The following is a 21042-nucleotide window of genomic DNA, read 5'->3' on the forward strand; positions in this document are numbered from 1 at the left end:
TCATACAGAAGGTCTTCAATTCCCAACAAATTACTGGCGTTTCTACCTATTTACAAATTAATGTTTCCTCTGAACCTTGTGCATTCCTTATTATTCTAGTCTGCTTTCTTCAGTTTCTGCTTAGAAACCTCGTGTGAGTGTGCATTATGCAGTGATAGGGCAGCTTTAGAGCATCAGTTAAATTGGAGTTAAATAAAAAAAAAATCTAGATCAACGTTTCTCCTTAGGCAAGTTATGCACAGAGTGAAATTAAACCACTATATGTACTTGTAGATTGAAGAATCAGAGGTGGAGGATGGGTCAGAAACACTAAGATCAAAGTTTTTCTTCTTTGAAAAAAATCTCTTTGAAAAGCCCCCATGCCACCTATTCTGCTTGTTAATGTTTTGACTGGAAGTGTCTGGCAGTGTCATGATCAGCAGAATATTTTTAAAGACTTTTTTTTTCTTTTTTTGGAGCTGAGTCTAATAGCAAAGCAATGGATCCTTAGCAGCCTCTGTTATATGTCTCTTAAGGGAATATTTTTGTTAATTGCAAATATTTGATTGACAAACATGGGATGCAATTAGTAGGCAGGCACAGTAGGAATGTGCAGTGAACTGGATCTCTGAACCAACAGATCTCAACTCTCTCAGCTTGATCTGAAATAGGCTAGAGCATTTAAACCATATGTTTCCCTGAAACTTTTTCTTTCCTCTGAAAATTCCTTATTTCCCTCAACTAACCTTCTCTCACACTCTGCACCAAGGGAGCTAATTCATCCACAGTGATCACGTCAAATAAAGACAGAAAATTCTACACAAGCTGCAGACTTATGCTGCTTTTTGACCGTGGCAGTAAAAATTAATGTGGACAAGACTATACATGCCAGTTGTGCCTTACAAAAGCCCTAGGTGAAAGAGAATACAATCTAATTTAACTTTAGACATTTTGAGCTTAATGGTCTATTTAAACAACCTGGTACCATCTGACTACATTTATCAATTATATTTCTTTTTATTTATACAGACTACTATCTTTCTGGAAAGGCTATAATTAAAACTTATCTAGATAAATTGTGCTCAGATTCTGTGGCACGAGAAGGAATTCAAAGGATTTCAGTGTTTTTATGTGTTCTTTTTCATTAAAAAAAAAAGGTTGCTCTGAAAGCTTTAAAAGGAAATAGATTTTCATAATTAGAATAACCTAATTGCAATAGTTTTCATAATTACAGCTAAGAATTGCCAACAGGAAATGCAGTGTGGTCTTCACACTGAAATGTTGGCACCCTGGATTTTTTTTCCTGGGTAAGCAATCCCTCGTCTCTCAGGGGTGGGATGCTTGGTCCTCACTGGCAGGAAAACTGCCTTGGGGATTTCAGCCATAATTTGGGTTTTCAGGGAATTTCAGCTCATGCTTTGTGACATCACCATAATTTCTGCAACGTGACAGCACGTGGTGAGCATGGTTGAGGTTGGTGGTCAAAGAGCCGCAGGAGCTCTGAGGACTTTCAGGTCCTTCTGTGGACAGGTCTTGGCTCTTGCCATAACCTGCTTTTATTCCTGGAAGTCCCAGATCCCTGGCCCGAGTAACCTGAGTTTGGATGTACCTGCATCATCGCTCTCCATTAGCACATGCATATTTATTGAGTCACACGAAGGGGCTAATGAAACTCTGCTCCTTTTGGAAGGGCCTGATCCCTGCTCCTGCTGCAGGCTGCTCATGTGATTAAGGCTGACTCACGGATGTGTGGTAGGATCCAGCCTTTAATTTGCAAATCCCAGGAACGGGATGTGTTAATCAGTCACTTCATCAGTGGAAGGAGTGCGAGATCCGTAGTGGCTGCACGGGGAGGATATAAATACAAGCTGGATTTCTCAAAAACTTTGCTTGCAGAATTTTGTCCCTAGAAGGGAAAACGTTATTTCACTGCTGAGTCCTGAATGTAAAATTTCAGATCCATTGTAAGAAGCCCCGCAGAACTAACAAAAAAAATTAATTTCCATCTGTGACGTTTCATGCTGTGTATTTGTAGCCCTGTTACTGAAGCAATATTTGACAGGGGCAGTTAAAAACTACTCTTTTCAATGGACTAACAGTGTTTTTCCATACGGGCAGTTAATGGAGGTTCTTTGCAAACCCACAGTCATTTAGATAGGGCTTCGTGAAGAACCTCTCTGGTGTGGCAGGGTTATTTTAAGTGCTGCTCCAGGTGCCTGCTTGGACTTGTCAAGCTTGCCCTTAGTGAGGACCAGTCCCCCGCAGATAATTCTTTTTTCACACTGGAGCCGTTGTTGTGTCTTTCTGTTTAAGTGCTTGACAGAAAATGTCCACAGTTAGGCTGTGCATAATGTGCACTGTCAATGTGTAAGATCCTTCTCTGCAACTGTGTTGAAAGAGGGACTTTGTCACAGGTTTTCTCCTCCTCGCAGCTCCACAATTTAAATTTTACTGTTTGTCATGTTAATGTAATTCACTTAAAATATTTAAATTGTCCTTAATTAATTGAGGAAGGAGATTATCATGGTGGTGGACTTGTAGGCAGCGTGTGGAGCAGAGCTGCCAGGGTTTTGGTGAATACAGGTGATGGATGGTGTTGACGTGAGCGGCTGCAGTCACACAGTGTGCGTATACACAAATTACACCGCCATGTGTGTTCCTCCCTGTTAGCAAAGCCTTTTGTTTATATATACCCAGCTATACATTTACACATTATGTAAATAAACACACATATGCCCATGCAATTTAATTGAATATATGGCTATGGGTTAAGAGGCATGTTACTCTGATGAAAAACATCTTATGGTACGGAGTAAAAATATTCCCGACGTGCTTTTGAGCCTCCTGTAGAATTTAAGAAGGAACTGCAGAGATTTTTTTAAGGTAGTGGTTCAAGCCATTGAATAGGAAGGCCTGGTATTCTTCCAAAACCTCCAGGCTGTTGAGTGGCGTTCTCAGAAATCCATTGAGTTCCATTTTCACTCAACTCCTTTTATTCTTATTCAGTCATGGGATTTTCCATCAATCTTTGGTATATACGAAATGGATATTACTCTGTGAGTTTTGTTTCAAATTAGGTTCATACTTCTAAGGCAATGTGCAAGAAATTAGGCATGTAGATCAGTCTTTCCAGCCACCAATCCCCCAAAAACTGACACGAGCGTCTCAGGGTGTAATGAAACGTTGTCCTGGGTGCATTCAGTCAGCCTTGGGGGTGCACCACTGGCTTTGATGTGCTGAGAGAGGCACAGAGCAATGGGCTTGTGGTGTCTCCCACACTCTGATCCACACTGGTGGTGCCACTGGAGGGGCCCGTGGAGGTGGTCTCCACTGGAAAAATGCCGTGAGGAGCTGCAGGAGATGGTGAGCCCAGTGGGAAGGAGCTGTTGCTGGATCTGCCCCGGGGTTGTGTTGCATCTTCTCCCTGCTGCCTTGGGCACAAGGGGTCTGGGACAGCAGTGCCTGTTCCTCTCAGCGCAGGGCACCACAGGCCACGCCGCAGGTGACACATCTGGCTCCGGCAGAGCCCGGAACTGCGTGTCTGCCTCACAAAGAAACCTCTGCTTTTGCTTTTTGTTTGTTGCTTTTTCCCCCTCTGTCTCCGGTGCAGCCAGGGCGCCTCTCCTCCAGCTGTTCCGTGACACCGCGCAGCCATCAAACGCTGGAAGCCCGGATCAGAGAGCAGCAGTGACAGACTCCCTGGTGCGGGCAGGCCAGGTCCCAAATCTATTGTTCATATGAGAAAGCTCAGCAGAGTGACTTGACAGGTTTTTAAAGCACTGGAGAACTTCACCAGGAAGTTGCCTTCCTTTCCTGCCCCTTCCCCTCGCTCTGCCTCAAGTCGGGTGCTGAGCGTGTGCCATTTTGGCAGTTAGCAAAAAGGGGGATATGGCTGGTTCTGAACACGGGTACACAGGGATAATCAGGTGTGTGGGAATCAGCAATCCCTCTGCATGCAGGGGCCATCACTGGGCTGCTTTGGACTATTGTATTCAGACACCATGTCCTGAGCGTCTTTGTTATCGATGCCTGATAAATAAACAGCCCTAAAATTACAGAACTTATTATGGTAATTGAGTGGAGAAAAGGAAATGCAAACCGTGCCTCACTATCTATTACATTGCCGCTGCTAAAGTTGCCTAAACCTGTGCTACTCAAATGATATTGTAATATTAGCCTTCTTTCTTTTTTCACAATGATTGTTTTCTGTCCATCTCAAGCTGGATGTCAGTTCATTTAGATTTACATCAAGTAGTAAATTAAAATAATCACTCAGCAAACACTCTCAGCTCAGTTTTCTCTTTCAGTCAGGAGTTGCGAGAGATGCTTGAAGCATTCAAGCAGAAAATATTGCTGTCTAGATATTTGTCCTCTGGGTGATAAAGGAGGCATTGTCTTGGGACCCACTCAGGCCTCGGAGCTGATAGTAGCTGTGCATCACAGCTGTGAAGTGCGCTTTGTTATGTGTCTGAGGATTAGGGTTCAGGACCTTGTTTTTCTTGAAATACCAGACTGATCAGAGCTGCATATGTTCGGGGGAAAGCAGAGGTCGATGGTTCTCTGTCCACATTTTTACTAGATTATTTTTGGACAGAACTCTGGGAGAATACCCTGCAGCTTAAACCATCCCAAGAGTTTTTCATATTCTGCATTATAACCGTCGTGGAAAAAAGGCTGTAGTTTATCTATCTGCGTTTGAAACAAAAGGCTACAGTATCACAGACACGCCGGGCTTCGGACCCACGCTGGAGCAGGCTGAATTTTGCTCTTTTGTGCTCCATTTACAGTACAGCTGCCCATTTAGAAGCACAAATGCACCTTGATATAATAACCAAATCCAAAGAATGTCTGGCCTCAAGGGTAGCACAGTCTGACAGTTAATCTTAAAGCAAGGTTGGTGTACAGAGCAAGGGTGTGGGGGGACAAAAAAAGGCTGTTCTGTGTTTCTTAGCTGCCTGTTCCAGAAAAAAAAAAAAAAAAAAAAAAAGATGTGGATTTCTATCCACATTTTTTGCTATTAAAAAAATTAACTTGCATCTTTTTTTTTCCCCACCCCAGCCACAAAACAAACAAACCAAACCCCCCAAACCAAAGCAGTGTTTATTTTGGCAAAGATGGTATGGACAGAAGTACTTGTAGTGAAGAGGCTGTGGTGAGTTAAGGCAATACTTCCATGATAGTTGAGGTCTGAGTAAAGACTGCAGGATCTGGGCACGATCTGCTCAGCCTCCTCTTTGTGGCAGCACGATGTGGGAGTTTGTGGAAATTGAGGATTTGGGGCCAGACTGTTGTCTTTTGGCGATACCACAGAATCTAACTGGATTTCACTGATAAAGAGAGGACTATCTGTGGCTCTTTTGTTGCAAGTGAATGTACACATACAATCTGCAAATTCAGCTTTCAGTGTCAGTCTGAATCCCTCCCTCCCAGAATGGGGTTCTGATCAATAGGCAGAATATTGCCTTTGAAATTACTGGTGTTAGTCATAGAACCCTACTGATGGCATAGGAGGGAGAACAGTGTTTGCCCACGTGCAGGATAATGTCTGGGGGTTGCTTGGAAACATGTCAGTGGGCACAGCTTTTAACTCCATCAAGTGTCTGCATAAATTCTGAGGGTCGCCCATCATCTTTACTGTTAAAACAAGGCCCTTCCATCCACCATTCTTCCATGGAGCCCCATCCCTGCCCTGCACTGGGCCTGCACATCCCTATCATGGCTCTTCAGGTTGGTGGGGTGGCTCAGGTGCTCCTCTCTCCATGGACAGCTGAGCTTGGAGCTGTGCTCCAGAGCACTCAGAAGGCGGTTTGGGACATTAACTTGAGCTTAGGGGGTCTAATGAATGACACGGGGTTACTGTCCTGACAGGGCACCAGCCCAGGCCCAGCAGTCACCAAGCAGCTCCTGAACAGGTTCCTGTCATTCCAGTGTTTTTGTGGGTGCCGTTGCTGTTCAGAGGATGCTCTTGGCAATTTTCAGTTTTGGTGGGTGTGGCAAGAACAATCTAGAAGTATTTTTTCTAGAAGTTCCCAAGTGAGAAAAAGGAGCAATTGGAGCAGGATGTGCAATGAGGAGCCTTGGTCAGAGATGGACCTGTGTAATCATTGTTTGAATGAAGCTCTGGGCTGCCAATTTAGTTACCCATTTGTGTTCTCCCTCTATGTGCTGCTGGACACCCCTGCCCTGCTGCCCTGGCATGCCCCTCTCCCGAGGGTTTATCCTGGAGAGGATGTGCATGGACCAGGGCTGTGCCACATGAAATGGGGGGAAGTGATTCCTTGTCACTTGATCTGCTGCCTGGCAGAACTGATTTGCTGTAGTTGTGCCTGCAGAGAGCTGGCATCATGTGGAGGCATTTATCACTGGAGATATGCTGATAGCAAACCTTCAAAAAAATCATGGGCTAGCAGTCAATGTGCCCTTTGTTTATAAGGAGTCTTTTACATTTAGGTATTTTCCTTCACTTCTGCGTCCCTATTTCTTAGAAAATTACCATGGACCACTGACCTCTGCTTTTGTGCTCTTAGAAATCCTCCCTCTCTGTTTTATTTGTCCTCTGGCTTTTTTTTTTTTTTTCCCCTCTCACTAGTTTTTTTTAAATGCAATTTGGTTTTCTTTTTTCATGCTTTGCAAAGGTTTGTTTTACCCTTCCTCACTCATGCTAGCCCAGCTTACACATCAGTCCTCTTTTCGCCTCGAGTTGTTGCTACTGATGGGGTTCCTTTATTGCTACATCTTCCGTGTATTTTCTCCCTTCTTTCCTAAACTTTCTTGTTTGTCTGTCTCATATTTATCTTCTTCCTGTATCCTGGTAAAACGTAGTAGAGGTGCCACTTACTGTCCTCTCTAATCCGTTCCCACTGCATCCTCTCATGACTTTTGAGGGATTTTTAGCTGAAAACACAAATCAGGCTTCTCTTCAAAGCTGGACAGCAGAAAGGGGGATTCTCTTTTTGATTTCATTAAAAAAAAAAAAAAAAAAAAAGAGAGAGAGACAATTTCTTGAATGAAGGAAGAAGAAAACCTGGCAGGGCAAAAGGCAGCTCCTGGTGCGAACTCACACCAGGGAGGCAGAGACATGAAACCTTTCCCTGCTGGTACCTGTTCCCCCTGCTCACATGGAGGAGACAGAGGGCCCAGGATATTTCAGAGTGAAAACTGTCCTGCCAGTTTTCACTCTGTCCTACCACATTATCTTCGTGGGTTTATATCAGCTGAAAATCATGTCTCAGAGCTTTATCTGATTTGACTTTTTTGTGGGAAGAAGTGTTCACACAGGCCTATGGTGATGCTGTCGGAATTATTTGAAGCATACATTGTTTTCTAGATATCTCAATGCCAGTAAGAATGTGAAATAGCTGAAATTATCAAAATATTGACATAAAACCCTACACAAAGTGTGACACTGTTGTTTGTGAGTGGCGTGGCTTGGGTTTTCCTGCTGCTGTCACCAACCACTGCCATCAGAGCCCTGCGTGAAACCAGGCACAGGAAGGGGGAATTCCCCTATTTCTTTGCAATGGAAAAAAAAAAAGGAAAACAAAAAAAAAGAGCTAATTTCCTGACTGCAGGAAAAGAACTGCTGGGGTAGAAGGTTACCAAGGCCTCTGGCTCCTTGTGTGGAGCTGAAGAGAGTATTCAGAGAGTTCAAACACAAGTAGGAGATCTCTGAGCACAGGAAACAACGCAGTGCAGGGTGACAGAATTCAGCGCAGAGCAGGAGGGCATTACCCCATGTGCATCCATCCCGGCAGGAGAGGGATCCCACAAATCCTTATCGTTATAAGCTCTTGCTTATTTGGGAAGTGTCAGGAATGGCAGTGTAATTTTCCCCTCAGCTGTCGGGATCTCGGGGTGTGTATCTGATCAGATGGCACCTTCCAGGAGCGTGAGCGGTCTGTGACAAAGTCTCTGTGCACAGCCTGGCAGAATGGCGTCACTTTGGTATAAATAAAGGGTATTTAACATCTTTGTTGGGTAACAAAATCTGTGTTACGGCTGCTGCTGTGGGACATGAAGAACTGCGCCTGTGTTCTGGTGTAACAGTTGTGGATTGACATCAGGATAATAAAGGCACCCATTCCTGGGGCTTCCTCCTGGAGATCCACAAGGATCTCTGATGTACTTCCAGTTCAGTAGTAGGAAATACTGGAAGTATGCAAGCTGTAGGGAAAACCAGGTGCCTTGCATTGACGTTTTCCTCCCTCTGACAACCCAGATATTACCTTGGTGTTCTCCTTGACAGTGAGCCCTCACAGTTCCCTTTTGCATGGGAAGTCAGGCGGTTTCTGAGCAGTGCCTGCATATTCCACACTAAAAGGGCAGCTGAAAAGGCAGCCTTGGCTGCAGCTGCTACCTGGAAATCTGGAGGCCGTTGTTTTCCTTATTTCATCTGTTGCTAGTCAGCTGGAAAGCACAGTGACCTATGAGTAATGTGGTCATCGCCAGCTCATGCTGATAAAACCTTTACACTGCTGCCTCTTGCCATCTCTCCTTCTCTATCTCTCTGAGATGTTCTGATCCAATCTTGACTTCCTTTGAGGTAGGACATTCTGTCTTAATGCCCTAACCCCCTTGGAGAGTCAGAGAGAAATGATTTTGAGATTTTTTTTTTGTTGTGTTTTTGCCTGGTAGACTTGTCTGCAGGGCTTTTATACCAGAAAGGATGTGACTCTGTGGCCATAACCCCAGAGCCCTTTAGGACACTGCTCCTCTCAATTAGTTGCTGCTACTAAAGGTGTAGCAGAGGAATTTCCAAATCCCAGGATATCAGTTTGGCCCCATGGGCAGCAAACCACCAGGTGTAGCTTCCTGGAGTTGGGAGGTAGCAAATCTCAGTTGGTTTTTGCTCTCTCCACCTTCTGGGCAGTCACCTGGCATGTTTGTAATTTTTGTTTGCACCACTAATGAATTTTTCTTGCTTACTCCCTACAGATCAGCATGCTGGATTTTATGGAGCATTTCTAAAGCTGAGGGAAAACTGTCTGGGAATTTCTAGGTAATTGCCATTTCTTCTGCTTCTTTCATGGGCTGCTCTGGATGTTGTGACCTTTTCCTTGATTTCAGGCTGCAGGCTTCTCTCCTAATCCTCTAAATTGGCCACCTCATGATTACATCTTTGTCCTGAGTTGCATCTTTGAATGCAAAGTGAAGGATGTTCTGGCTGCCCACTCGATATCCAGGTCTCCTGTCCCACCAGCAGAGTTTGACCAGAAACCTGCAGACTCCAAGTTCCTATCTGAGGGGATTTGCTTGCACTTCCTAAGGATATACATGGTTGAACACTTGCTGGGTAAAGAACTGTTTCTGTGTGTGTGATCCTGCCTTACCTGTGCTTAGCGTTGGAACTCAACTTTCTTGTCCTGACAGAAGCACTGTCACTTTCTGACCACACAGAGTCCTCACCTATTTATCACCTTTTTAAGGGGCTAAGATTTATCGTGGATTTTTGTGGTAGGTTCTAAACTGTTTCATATTTACATCATCTTCATTTCTTTGGGAGACTCCAAGTGAGACAGTGTTACAGTGGGGACCTACAAAAGAGCACGGGGTGTGATGGTTTGAGGGCCACCACACCATGGTCACACCAAGCCCCAGCCCTGGCAGTAGCTTTGTGCCCTGCCTGACAAGGTTGTTGAAGACCCAGATAAAAGCAGAGTGTTTTTCAGGCTGGCACTGGTCCATCCTCGTTATGATAATGTGGGTATTGTGAGTTCCTTGGGGCAGGGACTATGGTTTTCCATATGTCTTGAGTTGCTCCAAGATTGTGGCTGGCATTCTGTGAACTAAAGCTAATAAATCAAAGCCAGTTTTTCCTCATGCGCTTCAAAACCTACTCCATTTTGGAATGAGAAAACCACGTACAGCTCACTGCAGGCTTTGTCAAATTATTCCTCCCCTTCACACTTGGACTCTTCTTCATTTTCCACACACTTAATACTCACCCAGCTCCTTTCTGTAACTGGCAGCTGATCCAATTACACACTAGAGGTAGAAATACTGAAGTCTTACAGTTCAAATGTGGAATGATATGCATAGTCACTTTGTCACTCAAATCCTTTAAAAAAAAAAGGAAAGGAAAGAAAACTCAGACTAGCTGGCCATAATTAAGGGCAGAAAATAGAGCCCACGGTTAATATGCCCCTGGTTTGCCAATACTGGGATGTCACAAGTACCAATCAGGAAGCCAGAGCCATGTGGCTTCCCAGATAAAAACGCTGGCTTTTTACTTCTGGGGCTACAGTTCAAATCCAGCTTAAGGTTCTAAATGAGATGAGACCCTTAACCTATGCCAAAACTGGGGATCCCTCCAGGTCACAGCTGAGGTTATTGGCAGGTCACTGTGATTGAGCCTGTGTTCTGTTGCCTTCAGCACACGTAATGGCATAAATAAAGGGACTGAGGTCCAAGCCCTGCCACAATGCCAAGAAGCCTGCAGTATTAGAGATGATAATGAAGGCCTGGTAATAACGACCCACTTTGAGTTAAAGTTAGGATGAGCCGAACAGGTACCCCTTGGACTGCTGTGTGTGATGTATGCCTGCTTCTAGAACTGCATTTTTGGAGAATTCTGGTTCAGATTCTCAGCTGGATTTTTGTTCAGACAGCATTTTGCATTCAGCTTGTAAAACTGCATAGCAGTACCAAAAACATAGGAACCTTCAAAGCCTCCAAGCTCCTCCAGCTCCCACCAGAGAGCCAGAGATGAGAATCCCACATGACAAAAAACAAGCAATAATTAAAAATCCCTATTTTGCCCAAAGAATTCCTTTGTTCGAGGTATGTAAATGTCTTCGCCTGCTTGTAAGTTATTTCATTTTTGATAGTTCCTTAGCTCAGTAATGTGAGCTTGGGAATAGAGGAGTCTGAAAGGAGTGTTACTCTGAAACAAAACACCTGTCTTTCAGTCAAGACTAAATTGACAAGCAACAATTTAGTTGTCTAAACTCAGAGCTTTCAGGATTTCAGACTACATAAATGTCAAGATGCCTAGGTAGGGCTCAAAGGTGAGCGACAGTGTAGGCAAATATACATTGGAACTTCAATTATCCAACCCCTGATCACTCTCAGTTACCTGAAGTTTAAACACGTCTGCCTTCATTCGGGGTTTCTACATTTTTCTGTAAAAGCCCTTTGTACTGAGTCACCTGTCTTTGCCCAGCGGAGTCTGTAAAGTTTTAAGAGCTCGTCTCCTGAGGAGCTTGGTGTGTCTGCCAGATCCCAACCCCTCTCTGGTGGAGCCTGTAATTATTCCTTCATGTTACCTGGTGCATTTGGATAGAAGTGTTAAAATCAATAAATTAGTGTTTTCAGCTCTGTTGTCGCAGCCACATTCTGCTCTTCCATAGGCTTGGTGTCACTGAGGCATCTTCCTCCTGACACAGAGTGTACCTGCATGGAAATGCATTGGAACCTGGACTGGAATTCTTTAATGATTCCCTCTAGGGAGATTGTGTTCTCTCATGAGCAGTCAGAGGATGGGATGGACTTGGCTAGTTAGCCGTAGTCACCATTATTGCACCAAATTCTTCCCTTCATTCCTCTCCTGTGAAATCTTTGGCATTGACTGACATCCAAGAGCCAAATATGCCTTTATTTCCACAATTTAGAAGCTTATAAAGCTGCTGAGATCCCAATCGAGACCCTCAGAGAAATTTTGCTTTACATTTTCCTGAGTTTAATGCTTTTTCTCAAGATATCCCAGTTACTTTTGAGGGGTTTTTTGTGATTTAAGAGGTAGCAGTTCTCACTGGCAGGTCCCTGCACCAACTACAAAATTAAAAAGTTTTGACCTAGCAGGAAAGTATGTGAGACCTCCTTACCTCCTTTTGCATCTTTATGTTTTCCAGCCTCATTTCCCCCCCCCGCCCTTCTTGCCTTACATTTGCCACTTTTAGTTTCTCCCAGTGCTTCCTAACATCATCTGTTCTCTCTGAGGGCTGAAGGGAGTCCCTCTCCTTTTCCCCTTGCTCTCCAGCAAGCGTTTTCCTCTTTATCCTTTGGGGGAGGCATCTAAACCAGAGTAAGGAGAGGAGATTTTTGTTTCATCCCCAAAGAGAATCTGAATAGGCCAGTGTGCTGGGCAGACCCTTCTGGGAAACAAGGGGTGGAATGCACTAATCTGGGCTGGGGCCCCTTTCCAGAGACACCTTCCATAGTGGCACTGGGGGATAAAAGCTGCTGTGCAAGTGCTGCCTCCTCTGCAGTGTGGGATTTTTGGGTAGGATGAGCCCCTGGAACAATAAACCAGCGCCCTTGAGGAAGAAAAAGGGGATTTCAGGCCAGGTCAGGCAATGTCTGCCTTCCCTTTAGCTGAAGGCAAAGAGCTTGATCCCAGCAGAACAAATGGCATAAGGCATGGAGGATCCAGCGCTGCACAGGAAAGTAAAATCCTGTTCTCCGTTGAAAGCAGAGTTGCACAACTGAATCAAAAGGCAAAATGCAATCCAGTCATCTGTTGCTGTGGGAGTGGGAAGAAAACAAAATTAAATGGGGATATTAAATTGTAAATTTTGTGGGTAGAGAGAAATCTCATTCACCTGGCAGCAAACTAATACTGCCAAGAAAATACAGTAACACAGGAAGAGCAGAGAGTGCCCATTTCAATGTTTAGGAAGTTCTGGTGTCTTAGGTGTTTCATGGCCATCAAAAATTGAAATAAATGAAAGTTGCGCTTTAATTGAATTGCACAATGACATCAATTTAAACATTAGTAAACAGATGCAATTCTGTGCAATGCTTTAAATTGTGTTTTCTCACATATGCATTTAATTTAAATTTATTGAGATGGTTATTTATGTTAATAAAATAATTAAAAGCAGTTATTTAAGACTAACTATGAAATAGCTGTGTAACTACCTATATTAATAAGACAGTTAGTTAAGGGATAATGTCTGTTGCTTTATGGTGTAATTGCAATAAACAGCTGCTGAGTTTGATTAAGAGCTGAAGTAGAGCTAAAGTGTTTGAGCAATCTCAAAAGCTATTTGTTGTAAGTGTACTACAAAGCAGTAGCGATTATTCCTATTATACAAAAAGCCATACCATAAACATTAAAATATAGCACATAAGTAAGATGGTTTTTTCTTGGGCTGTTCCAGCATGTCCATGGGAATGGTGGGGCTGGAGAAGGAGAGCTTGGCTTTAGTGGAGAAGAGGCTTGAGAAGGGCAATGATTTTGTCAAACAGCTTTGCTCATATCCAGATTCACGCTGTGTGAGAAAACCGGGGAGGACATGGTCTGTGCCTGTGAGCTGTGCTTTTTCAGGGGCGCCATCTTAGGAAAATCTCTGGCTGGATCCCTTTCAAATTTTGTAGAAAAATTTCAACTGTGGTTTCTGGTCTGATGTAGGAATTTCTTCAGCTTTTTTGTTGGAGTATAAATTGGGAGAGTTGAGCATATAGTAAAAACCCTTCTGTAAGTTTGACCATGAAATGGCCACTGCCACTCCATAACTCCATCACTGACACACGGAGCAGCCACTTCCCAGTCCCCAGGAATATCCTGCTTTATGGCACTGACACGTACCTAAACCACAGACCAGTAATTTCAGTGGGATCAAGGAAGCAAATATTGTCATTGTTATTTACAAACTCCGTGTTCTTCTGCTTCTGGTTTCGTACATAAGACATTTGCCCTCAAAATTTCTGCCATGTTAGTGTCTCACAAATTTCCTAGCAAGTCAGGAAAAGAGGGGCTTAATTACTTAAAAGCTCTTTTATTTCACCTTTGAGAGCACCTCTGAATGGTGAACTCTGATGCTTTGATTGAGGCACAAATGGACGGGGTGATCCTTGGCCTTCTGCTGCTCCGCATTCCCGTACCTCACGCAGGGACTGGAAGGAGACAGATCTTGCATATTTATGGCTTTGTAGTGAACTAAGCTGGACAAGTCCTCGAACAAGAGTTTGTGGGGTTGGGGGTAAGAATGTGTCCTGGATGTCCTGCTTCAGGCCCTGATCTCCTTCTGACATTGCTGGGAATCAGGGAGGTTCTCACTTTCATCCAGACCCAGACATCCTTGGGAAAGGCGGGGGGGTCCATCACTGCTGTAAACCAAGCTCGGGGAATATCCAGGTCCGTGTGATCAAAACCCACCAGTTCATTTGCGTCAGGGCTGAAGGGTTTTTGCATACAGATGGTAGAAGTTCAAAAGGGAAGAAAAGAAGGTGTCAGCAGCACAGTTAACACTGGTTTCTTCCTCTTACCCGGCCTATCCTGGAAGAGATAAGGTATCTCTGACCAACCAGTTGTGCGTGAGGGTTTAAAAAAGCCAACAGGAAGAGGTGGCTTGGCAAAGTCCAATGCACAGTGATGAATCCAAGTGCCAATTCATCACTAATCTTGTGTGGAATGGTTTTGCTCCTGGTTTATTGAGGAGGCTGAGGTGTCTGGGCACTGAAGGGTGTGTGTGTGCTTTGCAGGCAGGCCAGGCAGAGTCACTGCTGGGAGAGCACTGCTGCCACCAGGATCTTCCCAAATAACGCCTGTTGGGGCCTGGGATGAGCGCGGGACCCGCATGGCTGCGGCGGCTCCTTCCTCGGGAGAAGCTTAGGCAATGGCAGAAAAGCCCACCCAGTGTACTTGCCTTGTTAAGCTGCTGGGGCTTGCAGGCCTTCCTAACTCTGCCCTGGGGAAAAACTGTGTAACAATGGATAAAAGACTTGGGCCTCCCAGCTTAGTTACAAAGGATTCTCTTCACTCATCCTCTTAGTGAGAAATCCAGTTGAATGCTTTTTGAAATCTTTCAAATATTAAAAATAAAATAAATCTTCTTATTCTGTTCCCTGGCAAGATTCTTGACTGCAGTGCCATGTTGTCACACACTTCAGGGCCTTTAAAATGTCGAAAGGACCCCCCTCAGTGATGTGGCTGTAGCCAGGTATGCAGAGAAAAGGTTATTCAATTCTTTGTGTGCCTTCAGAAAGTTGAAGGAAAAAAACCCAGTGAGCCCTGAGAGGGGGAAGATGTAGTGGGTATTAAAATAATTGGGTGTCAGGCTGCAGAAGGCTCACTGCTGCTACCCGGCTTGGTTGGGATCTGCTTTGGAAAAGACCTGGTTTGTGTTTATTTGTTTCAGGCAGAGAGAGGGAACTGTTGCTGCTTCACCTGGGCACGGGAATCACTGCAGTTTGTTGCTCTGAGCAGTTACTGCAGAAAATGCTTCTCAAATCAGTTGTGAAAAGAACCACACGCTCTTTTCAGCTGCCTGAGAAACTGGTTTGCCTTCCACTTCCTTCTCTCTTGAAGTGTTACCTGCTCCCTTCCCTTAGTGCCAGTGTCAGCCTAGAGATGCTCCATTCCCTCTTGGCACGGGCTTTTCAGCACAGAGGGGATGTGATATTCACTGCACGCTGAGGTCACTTAAAACCTGGTAGAGTTGGGAAAACGAAAGCTGTCCATGTGTGCCCTCATCGAGGGAACCATCAAGTGACTCTGCTACTTGTGATCTTAGAAGTCAGTTTTCCTTGCACAGAAATCTTTGCCCACGCACATTGTTGTCATCGCTCTGTAAAGACAATTTCTTTATGGGAATCTCTTGCAAGAAGTAGAGGTTTGTTCTCTCTGCCTTGCTGTCTCCTTCCCTTCACAAAGAGTTGTTGAATATTCAGCATCCCCTGATTTTAAACTCTTTCTTTATAGTCTTTGGTGCTTCTCAGTCATTTCTGAGACCACGCTGGTGTGCTCCTCTACCACCTCGAGTTAGAGCACATGGGAACCTGATTTTCTTAAAGGGAGGGATTTTTGGCTAAAGTTTTGTTTAGATTCATGTAAAAAATATCCACTTGCTTGTTAGGTATTGGTTGGGGTTTTTTTTTTGTTTTGGGTTTGGGGTTTTTTGACATCTGGCTGTCTCTGGATTTAGCTTTGGTTCATTAGTTAAGGACATAAACAGCCACATTTCTTCTTATTCACACTATTAGAGTGTATTCCAAGCCCATACATATCCTGCAGCTTGTTAAATAATTCTTTATGCTTTAAAAAATTCCCATTAATCTCTGACCAAGAAGAGCAATAATAAGTTAGTTAGTCATCATATATAAAAATCTGAATCATTTTTACAAGTATCTTTAATGGCTTCCTTTAATTACGTGTCTTCATAAAAACACTACCCCTCTTGAACACAGCATCCTTTCATTCTTTGAGATGATCTAATTCCTGGAACAACGGAAATTAAGGCACTGATGCTTTATTTGGGCAAATTAACAGAAAAAACCACTTGCACAGCTCAAGCAGAAGGTACAGGAATCACGTACCTTGTCAGCTACCTTGGTATTAGTAGCAAAATTTTCCAAGCCAGCCCAGCAGACTGCTGGGATCAGTGTTACCCTGACAGCAAAGTGCTCCATGTGGACTGGGATGGGATGGGATTTTAGCAGCAACCCAGGGGAAGGTGAGATGCCTTCCCTGCTGCTCCTGGCCTTGCCCCACATGTCCCTGGCTCGGCTTCTGTGGTGGTCCCGTGGTCACCAGGGGTAGGAACGCCCTTCCTGTTGCCCCACTCCAAGGAGTATGATGATTCCGTGTGCTCAGCAGCACTGAGGGGTGTTTTTAGGGTGGTCAGGTGAAGTTGTACCCCGCTCGTTCGCTGATCAAATGCAGATCTTCAAGTGGGCAAAGACCTTTCCACCAGGGCCGGGTGGGCAGGCCCAGCCCTTTCAGGGGCAGCTCAGGCTGCTGGGGGATTAACGCAGCTGGAAAGCCACAGCCGGGATCGTTGCATCACGTGCTCCTTTCTCCTTGCCCTTTGTTAATCTGAGTTTGCCACCTTAAACGCCCAGTCAAAGGCAACATTCACTGCCCTGCCACCAGAGCTGCGCTGGACAATGTTTTCAAGCCTCTTTCAAAAGGCATCTCCTCTGTGTTCATCCGTCTTCCTCTGAAGGCACCAGAGGCTCTGAGTAAGGGATAAAAAGGTCAGATGTAAAACAGAGGCCGCCTCTAACCCTTCATGGCCTCTTTAAACCCTTCCATAGTCCATAGGCTGAGAAACACTGAAAAAGGAAGGATGGTACTGAAGCCTCTTCCTCCCCTGTTTTATTTCAGGTCAGGTAACCTTGCTCGCTCTTGTGGAAAGCCTGAGGAGCTCCAGGAGGGATTTAAGGAAGAGATCTTCCTCTCCTGTTCAGGTGAATAGTCATGAATTAGACTCTTGGGAGACTAAAGCAGTATAAATACATAAGGAAATCTTTTGATTACACGTAGTGTTAAAAATGCTAAAAATAATTCTACTACAGTTAGTGTTGAATTTTTATGTATTTACTTATTTATCTTAATTTATGCTATTTTTTTCTCCCTTCCCTGGGAAGTGAAGACTATCAACAGATAAGGGAGAGAATTTTGTGTTTTTGTATGCAGTATGAGTCCAGTACTTGGCCAAGACCCAGATCTATTGTGGCAAGAAAGTAATAGATGAACTAACTAGGGACTCAGACTCTCTGGCCAGCGTCCAAGAAACATTAAAAAATTGTAGTACTGCACATAACAAGTAGGAAGTTGCATGCAAATGTTGATGTCTTATTGAAAACTGTTAAGTTATTAATATGTTGGGTTTATAGACGTGCATTTGGATTTTAAAACCTGCCGCCAAAGTTCTTGCCCTGAAATTACCTGCTGAACTCTGTGTCTGAAATAATATTTAAAGTGGTGTCACACTGGTGAGGTAGTTGTGGAGAAAATGACACATCTGGATCCCTGGAGTGTTTCTTTTTGGAGCACTGAGACAGTGGCAGGGGTCCAGTTCAGCTCTCAGGACAGTTTTTAAGCATTGGTCCCAGTTTTTTCCTTCACTGTGTCTTTCCCCTGAGCAAGTCTTGACCTTGTCACAGGGTAGGAGGGTTCACTCTCTGTTGGCTCATGTGAAAGGTGTGGGGCAAGAGCTTTGTGTGGTGCCCAGCGATCTCCTAAAGCCTTTTAGAAAGGTGATGCCAAGAGCATTAGGGGTTGGCTAATAGAGGATTTAGGATGACTTTGATGCCAGTGAATCCTGTTCCTGTGGGGTGATGGGTATCCTGATGGGTGCAAGGTACAGCTCATATTATCACTCCTGTGTTTCTTGGGAGAGCATTGGGTTTTTCCTGTAGGTCTCGTTTCTCATACAGCCCTGGTTAGATGTAAAATGTGATTCAGTCTCTGGTGTTGCAGACAGTCCCCTGAGTGAAGTGTCTGTGATTCCATGTGCTGCTGCCTGAGAGAAGAGGTGAGGAGAGGTGCTGGAGCCTCTGTTCCATGTGAACTCCGTGTGTATGCAGCTGCCATTCTGCTCTGTGTCAATGTCATACAGCTCCTACTGCTACCCCAGAATGGTTTATTGCCATTGCCAAAAGTGTCCTTGCCAACTTCCATGTAGATCTGAACATTCCTAAGGGTCTTTTGTGGCACACTCAGCAAGTTACTCAGTGTAGTTGTGATCACAAAAGTGCGAGGAAGCGCACAGAAACAAAGAGGCTGGAAAAGCAGGGAGCTCCAGTTGGGGTGGCTCATGTGGAGCGGGCAGTGCTGTCCTGTGAGGCACGACAGGAAGCTGAAATGATAATTTCTTTCTACCACAGCAATAAGCAAACAGTTTCAGTGATTGCACTTTATTCACAACCATAACTGTCATCACTGACATTCACTGGAGGTGTCAAATCCCAGGGTTTTATGCTTTTACAGTTGTATTTTATCTCTTTCCCTCTAGAATTATTCCTTTTTTAGTAGGGAATAGCTTAATGTTAGGGCTAAGAGGTGAATGGTGGGACTTGATTTTCGATTTTTTTTTTTTTTTTAACCTGACCTTCCTCACTCCCTGTTCCTCTCTCATCCCTGCTCAGAGCTTTGTTTGAGCTGGAGAACCAGTTTCATGGTTATTGTTGTACCAAGTGAGCTTGCTTCTACAGTGGGGTTTTTTTTCTAACCTCTCAACTCTTAATTGTTGCATGCAAATTGTTTAATAAATAATGTTGAACAGAAAAAAAAAAAAGAATAGATATTAATTAAGAAAAGGATTTAGGCTGACTCAGTCTCATACATGAGACAAAAGGTTAAGTAAATGCCAAGGCTGCTATGCCTCTTCAAACAATGAATATTAGTTTTAGAATCATTAATGTCTGCTTAGAAAACAGAGTCATACTGGAGTCTTGTATGCCAAAATAACCAAGGCCAGGGATGTTTCTTTTCAATCTGAAGCTAAATTATTCTCCAATAGAGGGCTAAATGTATGCAATTAACAGTGCTAGGTAGGACAACAGGGAATGGCACTTCTAATATGTAGCCAAATTGAGATCAAGTTTTTCTTTAAATCTGGTAACTTAGACGTTTAATATGCACAACCGAGCTCTGCGAGAGAATTAGTGAAAAGAAGCAGATAATTAACTCCTTCCCTGCTTGTCAGTGGAGACAGAATGATTAGCCCACTGTTCACTCATTGCTGTCTTCTCGAGTTGCTGGATCTACAAAAACAAAGTGGTTTTTTTTTCCAAATGCTTTCCATACATGGCCAAAGATGAAGACAGCTCTGTAGTCTTTATTAGAAATGGAATTGCCACATCATATTTTTAAAGAAAATTTCATCCTGAGAGAGGTCAGTTTTCTGAGTTGGGTTTAGCATGAACACAACCATGAGAGCTTCACTAAAACTGCATACTCTGGGTTGAAAAGCTTGAGAAGATACATTTTAAAAAATAAATATCAAAATCCATTTTAAGCAAGTAGGTGACTCTGACTGGTACATAGGCAAAAGAAAAGGTGCTCATTAAAGCTTCCCAGCACCCTCACGTGCAAAAAATTTCTCTGTACTAGACAAGACTTGCTACTGACTATGTTAGCATCACCCTTTATTATGAGTGTACCTAACAGTAATAATGTTTAATTCTCAGCCAGAGATATTCAAGAGGATGAATATATTTCTTCCCAACTGACTGAGGGAAAGGGAAGTAAAAGATGGCGAAGTGACTTCTGTTTGTATCTAAACTAAGTCTGTGCTTCCTTGCTCTGGGTTCTGCTGAGCTGAAGCTAAAGGGCGTCATTTTCCATTCCGTTTCTCCTGCTGAGGAGGCTCTCAGAGCAGAGCCTTTGGTGGCAATGGTGACTCCTGCTGAAGTCAACAGCCACATGCAAATAAACCCTCAGGTCTGAAAATAGCTCAAGTTTTGTTTCTAAGGCTGAAGTGCATTACAGCTCTCATTTAACTGAGTAAATACCATTATGCTGAAGTCCTTTGCATTGTCACCAACAGGGAGAGCTTTGCCCTAGGGCTTGTTTCAGTTCCGGGGCTGTGCTGGAATGTGCTGTATTTACATTTAATATTTGTGCCGTGTCCAGGTCTCCCTCTCCACTTTCTGGTGCTTGCTGCTTTCAAGAGTGAAGGAAACATTCTGGAGAGTGGGCCTGTTCAGGGGCACGTGCCCAAGCCCAGTTCTGGGCCTTATACTTTCCTTTTAGGCTTTTCACACATTATTATTAGGAAAAAGCAAAGAAGCAGCCAAACACCAGATTGTTGCTTTTTGCTATTGAGCTCCTCTCTTGATAAGGGGTTTATTAGTTTGTGCTCAGGCTTGAGTCTGTATAAGAGATCCATAAGGGAGCTAACATATGGGATATTTTAACTCTCCATATTTCAATAATCTTCATTAAGACCATTTGGAAAGAATCTGTGCGTTTTCTACTTATGAGCCTTTGTCTTTTCCTTTCGAGAATTTTATTTCTGGAGACTCTGGATGACTAAAATTGGCTCTCTCCTCCCCAGCTGGCCTGAGCACAAGTAGACTCCAGCAATCTGAAGGTCTCTTAACTGAGACCACCAGCGCAGTCCTTTAGGATCTGCACAGGCTGAGGCCACCTAGGAACAGCTTCTCTCTGGCTGCAGTGGCCTGTTTCACCACTGGGCAAATATTTGACTTCGAAAATGTTTAGCTTTCACTTATTTCACCGTGAGGTCGTGCCAAAAGGGCGGGCATGGTGGCCCTTATGTTTGCTAAAGGTCTGGCTCTAGCTGTGTGGTGTGGGAGGATCTCCTGTCATGCAACACCTGAGGTCAAACTGTCCTCTTGCATTCCTCACATGGGCAGCGCTGCCCTTGCAGC

At 44.1% G+C, this 21042-nt stretch overlaps 1 long non-coding RNA gene across 15 annotated transcripts in view; it reads left to right on the forward strand.

Moving 5' to 3' along the window:
- LOC104691503 overlaps nucleotides 1–21042 on the forward strand; it is a 481199-nt gene that overhangs the window by 418172 nt on the left and 41985 nt on the right. For 13 of the 15 annotated variants that reach the window (XR_005603991.1, XR_005603989.1, XR_005603990.1 and 10 more), the window contains one exon: nucleotides 8914–8977. The exons of 1 other annotated variant lie outside the window; for it this stretch is intronic. This is a non-coding gene — a long non-coding RNA (uncharacterized LOC104691503). Of the gene's footprint in view, nucleotides 1–8913; nucleotides 8978–17026; nucleotides 17110–21042 lie in introns of all 15 variants that reach the window. One more of the 15 variants, XR_005603992.1, reaches the window with a different exon arrangement.

Source organism: Corvus cornix, chromosome 3 (assembly GCF_000738735.6).
Source record: "Corvus cornix cornix isolate S_Up_H32 chromosome 3, ASM73873v5, whole genome shotgun sequence".
NCBI lineage: Eukaryota > Metazoa > Chordata > Aves > Passeriformes > Corvidae > Corvus > Corvus cornix.